This window comes from Borostomias antarcticus, assembly GCF_949987555.1.
Source record: "Borostomias antarcticus genome assembly, chromosome: 5".
Lineage (NCBI taxonomy): Eukaryota > Metazoa > Chordata > Actinopteri > Stomiiformes > Stomiidae > Borostomias > Borostomias antarcticus.
In genome coordinates this window covers 18,566,261-18,579,784 of record NC_140238.1, presented here as the reverse complement: position 1 = coordinate 18,579,784, position 13,524 = coordinate 18,566,261, and positions in this window count along the sequence as shown.

Genomic DNA, 13,524 nt, shown 5'->3' with positions numbered 1-13,524 from the left:
CCCCCAGATACTATTAACTCACAGCCAAATGGGATCCAGTTATTGAAACAACATGGGGTTCCTCTCTTCAAAGATAAACTCGACGATTAGTTTGGAGTGAGGTGTTTTGAATGAAAGTGTTTTACCTTCCCTGGCAGTCTATGATACCACGTATGTTTCCTCATACAAACTGTTACACCGAAAAGGTCAATGGATTTGTTTTTTCAGTGTTATTTACTCTATTTTAAAAAAAATAAATGCAATATTAAAGTGAAGCAAGAAATAATTCAGCATTTGACAGTATTAAGATATTCCCTCTGCAATGTTACGACACGCCGTGTCATTGTACAAGGCTGGTGAAGTCATCAGGTAAATGGTGAACTGTACCACACTCTCTCTGGCCTGCCTAACGTTACTACATGTATGATAATGTAATTTACAGCCATTGTTACAGGTTTATAATGTATTTTTCTAATCTCATTTTATATGTATATTATAAATCATTTTTCGGACTCTGTTTTTGATGAAGCCCACTGCAACTATGTTTTTGTTTTGTTTTTAAACGCCCCTCTTCTCCCCCCCCCCCCCCCCCCACCCCCCCCACCCCTCCACACACCCTCTTCCATCTTGAACTCTGTCTCTGGTGGAGTGTTGCCTTTCCTACAGTTATATTTTGTGTTCTTGCCAATTCCTAGCTTGTTTAACTCATTAGCAACTTTATTAGTTTTCTTGTCATAAGTATTTTTACATGCTTGCATTTAGTTTTCATGGTGTATGCTGTTATTTTTCTTATTAACCCCTCGGCATTTATTTTAATAAAACATTCTTAGTAAGAATTTTACTAACTTGCTGATATTTTTTGTCTTGTGTTTTTAACCAGTTGAATGTACTACCTTGGTCTGGTTCACGGACTAACACAATTAAAACTGGTGTCCGGCCACCAAGCACTTACACTGACACACACACACACACCTTTCAAGTACACTCCAACACACACACACTCACACTGCCTAACTGGAACCTGTGCACGAGCCCATCTGTCCCTCACTCCCGCTCACACACTCTCACCCGTGTTGCTGGAAAGATTTGCTGACACTCTTCATCCCCCCACGCTGCTCTGTTCTTGTCTCTCCGTCTCCATGACAACTCTCTTGTCGTCCTGTCCTGCTGTGTCAGTAAACCACTTATCAGAAAAGGCTACTCTCTAAAATTCCATCTCTAGGGGACACAAGTAGAGCATTATGGGATAGTTTACCTCGACCAATCAAGCTTTGTCCTGGGCGGTAAATCTGACTAGGCAGTCTTGTGTAGTCCAGTACAGGTGTTTGCTTAATGTGTGGGGAAACCGTCCCTTTAGGGCTGCAAAGACCAGAGCACTGAGGCAAGACATGGGTAATGTTCATAGGTAGCTTCTACTGATGAACCTGTGCACACTCACATCCCATGGTCAGTTCTAGATACATACATCATCTCAATTTTTACGGCACCATATCCTGTATATCTCACCACACCATCATGTAGGAGTTCTTGTATCTGAATAAATCCTGCTCAGTATCACATATGTTTATCTTTCAGTAATTCATGTTCATTCAGGCTAATGGGATTTCCATCTGTGGTCGTCACGTTGAGCAAGATACATCATTTGACATGCATAGTTATGAAATGAAGCTACACGCTATTCCCATACCTCTATAGGATATTGACGTGCGTCCATTGATCGTACCTCTAGGTAAGCGCGGTTTCGTCTCACCAGTTGTTAGCGGTGGGCTAAGCTTTTTAATCTTCTCCCACATGCATTATGGGTACCTATCGACAGCAGCTGGCGGCAGTCATTGGGCAGTTCTAGTTATACCAGGAATGTCAATAGACCAGATATAGGCCTACGGTTGTTTCACAGTGCATATCAACTGTCTTCATTTGGCCTCCCCGGTTCTAAACGTGTAGTGTAGTGTTGCCAGTGGGAAACTTTGGGATCAAAAGCTAAACTATTGTCCATGTAAAATGTGTAGATTAGAGTGAGCTAAAAGTTTCTTGCGGTTTTGGGCCAGTGGGTTTACTACTGTGTGGGTTCTGTCTGGGATCTCCTTTGTTCTGTTTTGGTTTTCCTGCTTCCGTTTTCTCCTTCCTCCACTAATTCAAGGTGACTGACAAACACGCAAAGATTAACTTAATTAATATATCTTTCTGACAGTTATTACTTTAACCCACTGAGTGATGCCTCCAGATTTCTCTGAACAACAAAAATCCCACTTTATAACTGTCTAATTCCCTAGTTTATAACTGTCTAATTCCCTAGTTTATAACTGTCTAATTCCCTAGTTTATAACTGTCTAATTCCCTAGTTTATAACTGCCTAATTCCCTAGTTTATAACTGCCTAATTCCCTAGTTTATAACTGCCTAATTCCCTAGTTTATAACTGCCTAATTCCCTAGTTTCAGCAGGTAAACAGAGTGAGTGAGGCAGCTAACATTCAACTCTCACTCCGCTGTCTGACATTAGCCTGTTTTTCTCTGTGAACTTAACTTGAGAGTTTCCTCTTAGCAGCTGACTTTCTACACCAGTAAGTAACAGACAAGCTTATTAGATGTTGGGAGACTGTCAATCAAAATGTTGGCACAATCCATTAGGAGCTTCTGTTGTCAGTTACTATTTTTCAGTCGTGAATTTTCCATGAATTTTTTCCATTTAGTTGGTAAGGCTTTCCTCTGTGTCAAAAGAACAGCCTTATCTCCATTCGTCCTTGAGTCTTTGTCTCTGGGCTATCTGAAGTGTAGCGAAGTGTTTTTTGAGGGATGCTTATTTCCTAAACTAAACAGATGAAAAGAATATGAAGTTAAGTCATATTCTGTAGCACAATGCGCAACAAACACTGCCTGCAAAGACTGCATCTGTACTACTTTCGACAAGTGCCTTTGCGAGAGATTGAAAAATGAATCTCTTTCTACTTTGTCATTGAAGTGCCGATTTTTACAATCTCCCTCTTGCTTTTTTGTTGAGAACTAAAAAGCCTCTGCTATTTCTTCACACTGTAGAGTGCTAGTTGCATTCTTTTCCTTTTGTTCAACTGGAATATTCTGATCAAGATTAGGATTTCGGTCATTATTCTCCCCCGTTAAACCCTAACTGCTGTTAAAAGCAGCCTCTCTGGATTAGATTAGCCTATATGGACACGCATTATAAATCTCATTCGGTGATTGGACCACGGTATGTATTGTTTGACGGCTGTGTGGAAGCAGCTACAGTATATGTGGTTCAGGATGTAAGTGCCATTTACCAGGACTGATGCAGGGCATTCACTGTATTTATATACGACTAAGACTAATTCCTTCCGTCCGCCTGTATTGTCAAATCGTATTTTATGAAAACATTCCTCAAACAATGCAAATCTAAACCATGGCAGGTCAACCAATCAGCACAGTATCTCAGTGACGTAGCACTCAGGTGGTTAAAGGGGAAATGCTACCAAAACCAGAACGAGAAATATAATATTGCCCCACTGGAATCTACTTTGTTTATTTTTTATTTTTTGTTTTGTTTGTCACCGATGTGCGTTAAAAGTAACAACAAAAAAAACTAAAGAGAAACGTTTTGTTTCTGATATGTGCCATATAACGTCCTTATACCGTACATAGGGGTGCACTAAAAAAAATCTGTGAGAATTTGTTGTGGAGTTGTACGTTTTTATGTGAAGTAGTTTTTATTTTAATTTGTTGTTTTGTTTGTGTTGCCTTGTTTTATAATGGACTAGAATAGGAATCGAAGTAGGATATCAAACATGTACTGGAGGTTATGTTGCTCACACCAAAAAAAGGAAAATGTCATGTGTGCAATAAAGTACCATATTTACAAGTGTCACTGACTACTCTACCTGGACTGGTCTTTCTGCCTCTGTTTCCTGTTCCACCGTGATGTCATTTCCTGGAAGCCTATGGTGCCAGACAGGAAAGTGGCCCCTCAAGGTAGGTCCAGTACATCCACAGGAGATCACATGCAGAAATGCAGAATTCAGAACCACAAGCGACATTCGAGCAAGAGCCCTCCTGGATGCTGGAGGTGTCAGGTAATGTTGGAAGATGGCAAATTATGTTTGGCCAAAACCACAGCTTCCATAATTTCCAAAGGTCAAACTCTTCCTGACTGACTGGGGCGATGTATTCTTTGAATCAATTCTCAGTGGAATGTCTGTGATTCCAAAACGGTCACTGATTTATCAAAGCATGTTAAAATCCAGACCTGTGGTCAGTCTAACACAGTACGAGACAAAAGGGTAAAAGTAACACCAAGCCATTTATGTAACTGCCAATGATGAGACTACCAGCTAAATCTTAAACAAGCAACTGCTTCCCACTTATTGACATCCAAACAATCAGTGTCTGGAATATTTCAACACAAAGCACAGTGGAGAAATGCATCCTCTTGCTACGAGTGGTCAGGTATTTTGAGGTCATGTTTGGAGCAGTGGGAAAAGCTGTATATGCTCCTTTAATTACAGCCCGTGCATAACAAGCCACCGTATGAGTTCACCATGCTAATTCCTACCTGTCTCTTGAAGGGTCATTAACAAATCCTTGTCATGCTCTGGCTGATTAAACAGGGAAGCGGGTCAGTCCCCTGGCTTATTAATGTTAGCTGTTAGCGCAAGCTGACGGCCCTGCAGGGACGCAGGTTATCGGGGTTGTTATAGTCGTCCTGGCAGGACCCCCACCTGGTAAAGACCAGTCTGGAAATGTCTTTGAATTAGAAAAGTGTAGAGTAATGGCAGCTGCAAGTGTTTCTGGATGTTTTATATGGACTAGTGGGCTCTGTATGCTGATTGAAGAGGCACCGGGAAGCGGCCGAAGCGTTGACGCTGGAGAAATGGCCCTCTGTTACACACTCAAACGCATACTGTGCATGCTTGCTTACACACGCATTCACGTGCACAGGCACACTTTCTCTCACAAACATACCTACATTTTCTCACAGACACACACACACACACAGTCTTACATCGGGGGGGGGGGGGGGGGGGGCTGGGTAGGTCCGTGGGGAGTTGAGGCTCACAGGAAGGGTTTGCTGGAGGACACTTTGATGCTCAGGATGGGGGTGAGAGTGGGGGGTAGAGATGGTGGCCTTGGCCGCTGGGAAGATGCATCAAAGGAGCATTTGTGGTGAGGAGCAGCTGGGAGTGCAATCAGAGCAGAAGAGGAGGATGGGGGGGGGGGGGGGGGTGCAGAGTGGAAGGGTTGCGTCAGAAGTGACAGATGAACCAGCTTCCTGTGGAATGAACGCAGGGCATTCATCAGAGTGCAGCTGTGTATGTGTGCGTGCCGTGCACGCGCGTGTGTGCAAGAAATTTTACGTTTGTGTGAGAGTGTGACAGAAGAGAAAGACAGAAGAGAGTTGCTTTAGAATACACAGTTGTTTTAGCTTTCAAGTCCAGTTTGATGAATGAAGCCCTGTGGTTCCCTGGACACCTGGGCCATAACACAGTCTAGCAGCTAGAGAGAGAGAGAGAGAGTGTGTGTGTTAGAGGGAGAGAAATAACGGGAGACGAAATGTGTTAGTCTGTGAATCTGTGTGTGTCTGTGTCTGAATTACTACAGAAGAAAAGGGGCTCGGCTATTTCAGATGCTTCGGCACGCACTGTACATCTCACTAGTTTCTCAATCTCAGGTGCTCTGTAGGAGAAAGGATATTCACACACCACCAGAATTGTCCAAATTGAATTTCCAATTCTAGTTTCTGGGATAATACTCTTGCAATACAGTACAAAATGCAAGTTCACATCATGCCTGCTTTAACCTTTGCACAATCTAGACATGCTAAGGAACCTGCTTACTGTTACACACTTGTTCATTGGCACTCTTGTATATTTGGATTTCTGTATACTGTATTTTGTATCTATTGTAAATGTGTATCTAGACTGTTACTGTCTTGTCTTTTGGTGCTGTAACAGTGCAGTTTCTCCCAGGGATCAATCAAGCACTTACTATTATTACTGCTATCTCTTCACAGTAAAGCTGTCATACTCTTTGGAGCATTTACACAAATAATGCACACTGCAGCTTGAGTACATTCCCTTGAATGTTTCCCATTGTGAGGGAGGGATGAGTCTGGCTGAGACAGGTATTGGACTGTCGACTTGCAGGGAGGGGCTTCCAACAGGTGGGTGGGGGTGGGGGTAGCTATCCTTCACTGGAGTTGAACATTAATAACGCTCAATTACAGCAGCTGCCACAAGCTCAACCCCAGCCCTACAAGCTCAACCCCAGCCCTACAAGCTCAACCCCAGCCCTACCAGCTCAACCCCAGCCCTACAAGCTCAACCCCAGCCCTACCAGCTCAACCACAGCCCTACCAGCTAACTGTCCTCACCTCCATCCCTCCTTCTTTTCATATCTCGTTCCCCTTCGTCCTTCTGTTTCCTCTCTTTGTCTCTCTCATACACACACGGTCTCTCTCTCTCATACACACATGGTCTCTCTCTCATACACACACGGTCTCTCTCTCTCATACACACACGGTCTCTCTCTCATACACACATGGTCTCTCTCTCATACACACACGGTCAGTCTGTGGGCTCAGCTGGCCTGTCTCTCTCTCATACACACACGGTCTCTCTCATACACACACGGTCTCTCTCTCTCATACACACACTGTCTCTCTCTCCCATACACACACGGTCTCTCTCTCATACACACACAGTCTCTCTCTCATACACACACGGTCTCTCATACACACACTGTCTCTCTCTCATACAAACACGGTCTCTCTCTCTCATACACACAATGTCTCTCTCATACACACACTGTCTCTCTCTCTCATACACACACGGTCTCTCTCTCTCATACGCACACGGTCTCTCTCTCATACACACACGGTCTCATACACACACTGTCTCTCTCTCTCATACACACACAGTCTCTCTCATACACACACTGTCTCTCTCTCATACACACACGGTCTCTCTCTCTCATACACACACGGTCTCTCTCTCTCATACACACACGGTCAGTCTGTGGGCTCAGCTGGTCTGTTTGCTCCCCGGCTCAATGCCTCTGTCTAGATTGCAGCTGACTGAGCTTTCATACTGCTTGTCTACAGTTGCTGGGTAACTGAACTGTGTGTGTGTGTCCATGTGTGTGTTTATCTGTGAGTGTGTGAACATTATTTTGACCATGTGATGTGTGTGTGTGTGTGCGTGCGTGCGCGTGCGTGTGTGTGTGTGTGTTAGGAGATAAATAGCGGGAGAGGGGAAATGAAAACGCTGACCCAATTCAATACACCTGTACTCTGCACTCCACTTTGCTGTTTTCTTATGACATTTCAAAAATCTATACCACATTTCTATAAAGTAATAATGAACCCATTACAAATACAGGTATGAAGATTAAAATAAACGTTAACCGATTCCATAAAGCTACTTATTGCATTCCGTGACACAATCCTGTGCCTTCAGGGCCTTCCTGAGAACACTGCTGCTCCTCTTCCCCGACCTCGGAGGCATTTCCTCTGGATGTAGGATGAGATATGGGAGTAGGAACTGATACAGTATGAGTGTAGGGTGAGATATGGATGTAGGGTGAGATGTGCTGTAGATGTAGGGTGAGATATGGATGTAGGGTGAGATATGGAGGATGGAGACAGGGGTCTCAATCTGCACAACCGTAATTAAACACCTTGTCAGTCTTCCTCCTCTCACCATCCTCCCTCCCTCCCTCCCTCCATTCCTTCCCCTCACTCCGAGAGGCAGCAGACACCACATTAGCATATAGTGCCTCTGTAGCTAGCCCCTTTCCTGTTTGTTCCCTCCTCTCCAGTGTGGAGACAAATGAGATCGTTGTCCCGGACGTGTGTTTCCGTTGTGGGGGTAATTAATCTGGTGGCGGCGGGTGTAAACATTAGGAAGGACACGCTTTTGTCTCTGATTAATCTCCCCTGTCAGGCCTGCATCTCAGCATCAGCAGGGCCCGGCAGGGAGACCAGCTAGACCGGCTGAGTCATGCACACACACACACACACACAGACACATACACACTGTAGCCATGCTCTCACACACACACGGAACTGAAGCACCTGTCCCGCTCTGTGACCTTCACGGCTCTGTCTCTCCTCCCTGGCGCCAAGGAGTGTGTCTCTTCCCTCCGCTAGCGAGCGTCCAGCCCCCCTGCGCCCCCCCCCCGCTTCGCCCCCGCGCCCCCCTCCTGCTCCCACCCCCCCTGTGCCCCCAGCCCTGCGCCCACCCCCCCTGCGCCCCCCGGCCCCGCGCCCTGGGCCCCCCCGCGCCCCCAGCCCTGCGCCCACCCCCCCTGCGCCCCCAGCCCTGCGCCCACCCCCCCTTCGCCCCCGCCCCCCCCCTTTCGCCCCCGGCCTGCGCCCCCAGCCCTGCGCCCACCCCCCCTGCGCCCCCTCCCCTTCGCCCCCGCGCCCCCAGCCCTGCTCTTGCTCCAGCAGATCCTCTAATTCAGCCTGACAGCCACATCCATCTCTGCTCTGGTGTCACCGCCACACCGGAATCACCATTTCATGGCGCTGTCCACAGGTAAGCCGGGAGGAACCTGAAAAACACCTGAAATGTAGGAGAAAATGGCCGCACTAACGACCTGAATCAGCACATCTGGAGAGACACGCCAGACACCCCCCCCCCACCCTGCCCCTGTAGGGTGGTAATCGGCACAGGATGCGGGAATAATTGTAGAGCGATTAAGCTAATTACGGAATTAAGAGATTCTCACCTCAGGTGTTTTATTGGCAGAGGAGAGGTGTTTTAATATGCTGCCGCCGCGTTCGCTAAACTAGGCGGGGTTATATCAAGGTCTCCCCGAGTGAGGCGCCCTCAGTCCCACGTTTCACCTCCCTCCACCTGCCGGAGACCAGGGGCCTGGTGTGGGGTTTGGGCTCAGCAGCGAGCTTCTTCCTCTGGGGAATCCAGTCTACTGCAGCCCCAGGCTCTTCCCGGCCTACTGGAGCTGGCTCTAGTGGCTGTCAGGGGAATTCGGAGATAAAGGGAGAGTGAGTGTGGGAGAGTGGGAGAGAGAGAGAGAGATACTGTCCGAGAAAATGATGAGCATAAGGCAAGGCAAGGCAAGTTTAGTTGTATAGCACATTTAAGCTACAAGGCAATTCAAAGTGCTTTACATAAGACATTAAAAGCATCAAGACAAACCAGGCCAGGTCCAGCCTGGCTTATGTGCGTGGCTGGCATGTTTCTGTTCAGGACTGGTAGGACGGAAGCTAGTCATGCCACTGAAATAGCTGTGAATTGAAATGACATGAAATTATGTCTGATAAATTAAGATAGGTCTTGTCGCCTGGACACATCAGTTCCAATGCTTCCAATGCTAATCCAGCACAATAAGAGTGGGATAGCTAGTTAGCTCATGAGCTCACAACAACTAGCAGCAGTTGTAGACCGCTACCATAACATTAATGGTAGCGGTCAATGGCTAAAGCAGTTACACTAAAGATTCCTATAACGTTAGCTATTTTGCTGTAATTGTTTCAACCTCTGTTTCTGGACAAAAGTCATTACCTGCTGTTTTGCTCTTCCCTTTAGGTGGTGAAGTAGGTAGACAAAGACACAGTGGCTTATCTGGACATCTACTTGATTAGGTCAGCAGGTAGCAATGTTGTTTGTAAATAGTTAAGTTTTAATATTACATTACATTCATTTAGCAGACGCTTTTATCCAAAGCGACTAACAATAATTGCATTTAACGTAGGAAGAGCCAATGTACTACTACTTGCCAGAACTCACAAGTGCATCTTCTTTCTATACCAAACAAGTGACTAAGAGCATAATCTAGTGCTGAAGGCAAAGTGCAAGAATCACAATCTAAAGTACAGTGCAATATAATATAATAAGTGCTTAGGTGGGAGGATTGTTGTAGTACTTCTTGAAGAGATGAGTTTTGAGCCTGCGACGAAAGATGGGCAGCGACTCTGCTGTCCTGACATCAGTGGGCAGCTCATTCCACCACTGCGGGGCCAGGACAGAGAAGAGCCGTGACCGTGTCGATCGACCGCAGGAGCCTCGGAGTGACGGGGCAACCAGTCGCCCTGAGGTAGCAGAGCGTAGTGGTCGGGAGGGGATGTAGGGTTTGACCATGGCCTGGAGGTAGGAGGGGGCTGTTCCTTTCATTGCCCTGTAGGTTAGCGCCAGAGTTTTAAACAGGATGCGAGCCGCTACAGGGAGCCAGTGTAGGGAACGGAGGAGGGAAGTTGTGTGGGAGAATTTGGGGTGGTTGAACACCAGGCGAGCAGCAGCTTTCTGGACAAGTTCCAGAGGTTTAATGGCTGACGCCGGTGCCCCCGCGAGGAGGGAGTTGCAGTAGTCCAGGCGGGAGATGACCAGGGCCTGGATGAGTACCTGCGCCGTTTCATTAGTGAGGAAAGGGCGAATCCTCCTGATGTTGTAGAGCATGAATCTGCAGGAACGTGTGACGGATGTGACATGTGAGGAAAATGACAGTTGGTCATCCAGGGTCACACCCAGATTCCTCGCAGTCCGAGACGGGGTCACCACTGTGTCTTCAATGGTGATGGCCAGGTCCCGGTGCGGACAGCCCTTCCCCGGGAGGAACAGCAGCTCAGTCTTGTCCAGATTGAGCTTGAGGTGATGTGTCGTCATCCACTCCGAAATGTCAGCCAAGCACCCAGCTATGCGTGTCTCCAATTCTGTATCAGAAGGGGGAAATGACAGAACCAGTTGGGTGTCATCGGCATAGCAGTGATAGGAGAAGCCATGCGAGCGAATGACAGAGCCCAGAGATGTAGTGTAGAGGGAAAACAGGAGAGGACCCAGGACAGACCCTTGTGGAACCCCCGTAGTCAGACTACGCGGTTCCGACGTCGACCCTCTCCATGTCACCTGGTAGGAGCGGCCCGTCAGGTAGGATGCAAACAGGGAGTGTGCAGAGCCATCGATGCCTTTCTCCTCGAGGGTGGAGAGGAGGATCTGGTGGTCTACCGTATCAAATGCTGCTGACAGGTCTAGGAGTATCAGGACAGAGGAGAGAGAGTTCGCTCTAGCGGCATGGAGTGACTCTGTTACTGCAAGGAGGGCGGTCTCTGTCGAGTGGCCAGCCTTGAACCCGGATTGGTGGGGATCTAGGAGGTCGTTCTGGTGGAGATACGAAGACAGTTGGTTAAAGATAGCACGTTCAAGTGTTTTGGATAGAAAGGATAGAAGGGAAACCGGTCTGTAGTTTTTGACATCAGAGGGGTCGAGAGATGGTTTCTTTAGGAGGGGGGTGACTCTGGCAGTCTTGAAAGCAGAGGGAAAACATCCTGAAACAAGAGATGCATTGATGAGGTGGGTTAGGAAGGGAAGGAGTTCGGGTGCAACAGACTGAAGGAGAGTCGAGGGAACAGGGTCTAGGGAGCACGTGGTGGGGCGGTTAGATGTTACGAGGTTGAGGGCCTCGTTGGGGGAGAGGGGAGAAAAGTGGGATAAGGTGGGGCGTGGAGAGGAGGGGGGGAGCAGGGAGTGGAGAGAGGGTGGGGATGGGGGGGTGAGTTTCGTGCATGGAGCGTTGACCGGGGGAGGGGGGAAAGAGGATCTGATATCGTTAACTTTCTTGTCAAAGAAGTTGGCGAAATCATCAGGGAGAAGGGAGGAGTTGGGAGTAGGAGGTGGGGGCTGGAGTAGTGAAGAGAAGGTTTCAAAGATTTTTTAGGATTGGAAGCAGAGGTTAGGATTTTAGAGCGGAAGAAAACAGCTTTAGCAGCAGACAGAGAGGAGGAGAAAGTGGAAAGAAGAGATTGGAAATTAAGAAGGTCCTCTGGGAGCTTGCCTTTCCTCCATTTGCGCTCAGCTATTCTCAGGCTCCGTCTATCAGTACGCACTGAGTCCGACAGCCATGGGGCAGGTGGAGTTGGGCGTGCAGGCCTGGAGGTGAGGGGACAGAGATTGTCCAGAGAAGAGGAAAGAGTAGAGAGGAGAAGATCAGTGGCAGTATCAGAGGGTAGGAGAGAGAAGGATTCAGGGGCGGGGAGGGCGGAGGTGACAGTAGAGGAAAGGTCAGTAGGGGAGAGCGAGCGGAGATGGCTACGGGCGGTAACCATGTGGGTAGGAGGAGGAGTTACAGGGGAAGAGGGGATGGAGAGGGAGTAGGACATGAAATAGTGGTCAGAGAGATGGAGGGGCAGGACAGACAGGTTAGAGGTGGAACAGTGTCTAGTGAAGATGAGATCCAGCTGGTTGCCGGCTTTGTGAGTAGGAGGAGAAGAAGAGAGGTGAAGATCGAAGGAGGAGAGGAAGGAGAGGAAAGGTTCCAATTTCTCACTCTGGATGTTGAAGGATGAGTGCGCACCCATCATCTGGGAAGTGCGAAACTAGTGTATCGAGCTCCTCTAGGAATTCACCAAGAGGACCTGGTGGGCGATACACAACAGCAATGGTGAGCTTGATTGGATACATGACAGAGACAGCATGGAATTCAAAAGAGGGAGGGGAGAACTGTGGGATGGAGACGAGTGAGTATTTCCATGTTGGGGAAATGAGCAGGCCAGTACCACCACCTCGCCTCGCAGCTCTGGGAGTGTGGGAGAAAGAATACACATCTGACAGGGCTGCGGGTGTGGCAGTGTTCTCTGGTGTGATCCATGTCTCGGTGAGAGCAAGGAAGCTGAGGGAGAGCAAGGATGCATAGCCTGAGATAAACGCAGCTTTGGGCACCGCCGACTGGCAATTCCAAAGTCCCCCTGTCACCACTTGCTCTCTATGAGTTGAGACAGTCGGATAGATGAGGTTAGAGGGGTTACGGAGTCTGGGGGTGACCCAGTGTCTGCGTGACCCCCGGAGAGGGAACACAACAGGAATAGGATGCAAACACATAATGGTAACAAAACAGGTACTGGGGTAAATGTAGACGTACTACCTTCCTGACAGTCTTACTTGACAAAGTCGCTCTTGAATAAGTCGCCCTAGCCTTCGGTCGCGCGCCGGAGGGAGCTGTCGCCTTCCCGCTGTCGCCGTCTAAGCCGTCAATGCTTAAGGCCTGTAACTGCTGATTGCTAATCGTCTGCCAGGATAGTAGGCCACTCCCTCAGCCCACTCAACAGGGCAATTAGTCTAGCTCAGGCCGAAACTAACTCTCACAATAACATTGAATAATAAAGCAGTTTCACAACAACACTGACGACTTAGCACTAGCTATTAGAGAAACAAAAATATACTTATGTTTCTAGTTCAGTCTTGTAGCTCCAAGTTCACAGTAGTCTTACTGACACAGGTAGAAACAGACACAGAGAGTTAAGGCTATAGGGTCAGGGCTGAACCAACAGACAGAAACAAGATCCCTCTCTGAATTATTGAGGGGTAAATGTTGTGCTTAACCATAGCTAAACAGTCTCAGTGGTCCCTGCTCTGACCTGGAAGTAGCCTACACCTGGAAGTAGGCTACATTTCAAAGTTGATGGGTAAATGTTGATGAGTAAGTTTTGCGAGATCTCGCAAAAGGTTTTGCGAGATCTCGCAAAAACTATTGCGAGATCTCGCAAACCTATTGCGAGATCTCGCAAAACCTATTGCGAGATCTCGCAAAACTATTGCGAGATC